We start from the raw sequence: 3,017 nt of genomic DNA on the forward strand, positions 1-3,017 counted from the left end.
TGAGGACATTCACCTAATGAACATCTATCCAAATTTTAAACATTCTAGCTCAATTAGAAGTAGAGTTGTTGTGTCCCAAAAGGTGTGATGGACAGACAGACAAATGAACCAATTTTAACAATCCCTCGGGTGGGGGACAAAAAAGGTAAGTTATCAAATCTATAATATATTACATTAGTTTATTTGTAATGTTCACTTTGACTAGAAAAACATAAGAATTGGCTAAATCATTTTCTTTAAAATACATTTGGAAACTGGTTACTTCCCTTGCTTGTCTACTGTACCAATATTCTTGGCAAGTGGTGTTGACACAATACAGTACTTTGTGATGACTATAGGATAAGGTAAGTTATTCAGATGTGTTCACTACAAAGCCTAAATATTTCAGATGTCAAACATTTATTCATAAACTTATTAAAAAAATCACTAATGGATTTGAAACTATTCTTTTCATATTTATGTGCATATCTGTGACGTGAATAAAACCTACAGTATCCATATGAATTAAAGATACATTATGGGAGATTAGATAAAGAGCTGGCAGTTCTCACTATAATAGTTAAAAACTAGATAATAAACTGAGAATTAAGCCACTGAAATTTCGGCCTCGCCTTGATCATCATTACTAAAGTCGGTACGATAAAAAACATAGTCTCGATTATCTATTTCATGATTAAATCATGAATGAAAGTTGAGCAGCAAATGGGATCATAATCCAGTAAATATTGCAGGCTAGCGATGACATCCAGAGTTGATTATGGTTTGGATAAGTTAATTAAATTAATAATTTAGATAATATTTCAGGCCTAAAGAAAGACCTGCAATAGGCAGATTTAACTCTTGCATAATGTATGTTTAAATGTTACTTGATGTATATAAATGTGTATGAAAATATGTGAGATAATCATATTTAATGTGGTTACATATTGTTGTCACCCATGTCTGTTTACATTTTGTATGAACAAGTTTCATGGAAAGGTTATTTATAATGTTTTAAAAGGATGAACCATATCAAACATCTGTACATTTTAAATCACTGTAAAAGTGTTTATTTGTACCATTATAAGGATGAACTCACGATTGAAAGTTACTGTAATTCCACCATAACTTATGTAGTTGTTGCCCTTGCCTTGGAAACATGCTATTGGGACAATTTATTGAGGATTATATTATTGTCCATGCCTGATTGGTTTAATCAAATAGGCATATCTGCTACTCATGGGAGGTATTGATCTTGCCTCTAAAAACCTGTACACATCTCAGACTGCAAAGTTAATGATGTATAACTGTATCATCATATGGATAAACTCTATCAAAAATCATCTCATGTTAGGATTATTTACAATGTCATTTCCCTACCACTAGATTATCTTGTGGTTAAATCTGATAATCTGATAAACTTTCATCAAGTGATTGTCCCTGTTTGACTGTACAGACAAATTTACCACCAGTTGGTGCTTATTGTGTTAGCGTCCAACCTGTCCTAAACTTTATTTTTTTTTTTTTTTTTAAAAACAGGATTAAAGGACTGGAAGAGAACTACAGCTGGCATGGGATTGAGATAGTACCTCAAATCTAAATCACATCTACATGGGTGTTTTTTCTTGACAAATATTAATACCATATTCAGGATGTAGCTCAGGTATGCTGGTATCTGTAAACTATACTTGGTGCTTATTGTGTAAGCGTCCAACCTGTCCTAAACATTCATTTTTTTTTTTTTAAAAACAGGATTAAAGGACTGGAAGAAGACTACATCTGGCATGGGGTCGAGATAATACCTCAAATCTAAATACCATATTCATGATGTAGCTTATGTATGCTGGAATATGTAAACTGTACTTGAGATATGTACCAGACCATTGGAGATTGTATAACACAGAGTAAAGATAATGTTCTATCTGAAGACTGATGTGTTTATAAACTTTCACTTTATCGCAGAACTTATCAACACATATTCAATAATATTGCACTAAGTTCCTGTGTGAGGTATTATTAAAATAGAACATGGGAAAAACCAGGTTATTAAATGATCCGCTACCCTATGTCATAACATTTTTAAGGTGAAAACAGGAGAGACATACCGTCATTTGTAAGCTTAACATAAGTCAGAGAGAGTCTTGTGTAATAGATGGTGGTCTAAATATAATTTTCTGTTTTGTTTGATTATAAATACAGATTTATAAAAAGAACAGATCGTGACCCATTAGGAGTTAATTTCAAATCTTAACAGAGTAAAATAGATGATTATCATATGTTTCAATGAACTTATTCTAACTAGATAAAAACAGTATTAATGATTTTCCAATATTAGAATTTGATGTTTATGACTTTATCTTTTGATGGTTATCAACTATTAATTAAGGTTTTTATTTTTTGCTTTGTTAATGGACATTGCTTTTGAAAGGATCATGATATTCCCTGCTAAGTAAAGTAATGAGATTAAATCTTACCTTAAGAATAAACTTCATTGTGTTCATTTTGTTAATTTTTTTCAATAATATGTTTTGGGTAAACCTAGCAGGAAATTGCAGATGTTAATTTATGGAAGAAAAAAAAACCTCTTAAAATTAGTTTTCATCAGTCAAAAAAATTAAACTGATGTGATTAAGTTTCTAAACAATAGGAAAAAATAACAATACAATGTTATATTTTTGGCTGGTTGAATGTTTGTGTAAAAGAATGAGTACACCCAGCGCGGATGTTATTAAAAGGTTTAGTTTGCTAAGTTTTGGGAATCACAGGTGTTAATGAAACAAGCAGACTGAAAGGTCACCATCTCTATTCTTGATGTAAAATGTCTGTAATCCTGGGGATGAAAGCGTGACTACGATTCCTCACCAATAAAACATTTGGTGCATGTTTGAGTAATTAAGTCGGCTCATCGGATGGAGTTTTATTTTGTTTGGCACACGCCCACTTGTGTTTACACCCAACAAGCCCCAGTCTTGATCTTACTGCTGTGATTTGTTTATCGATACACACAATCGTCATCACCATATCTATCCACATCTGTT

The 3,017-nt window shown here is 31.9% G+C and overlaps 1 long non-coding RNA gene across 1 annotated transcript; it reads left to right on the top strand.

Annotated features, from left to right (window-relative positions):
• The first annotated feature begins 283 nt into the window (after positions 1-283).
• On the top strand, positions 284-2,549 carry LOC130012109 (uncharacterized). Its single transcript, XR_008787408.1, has 3 exons — positions 284-344; positions 1,519-1,642; positions 1,732-2,549. It is a non-coding gene; the product is annotated as an uncharacterized LOC130012109 (long non-coding RNA).
• Positions 2,550-3,017: the final 468 nt, after the last annotated feature.

This window comes from Patella vulgata, chromosome 3, assembly GCF_932274485.2.
Source record: "Patella vulgata chromosome 3, xgPatVulg1.2, whole genome shotgun sequence".
Taxonomy (NCBI): domain Eukaryota; kingdom Metazoa; phylum Mollusca; class Gastropoda; family Patellidae; genus Patella; species Patella vulgata.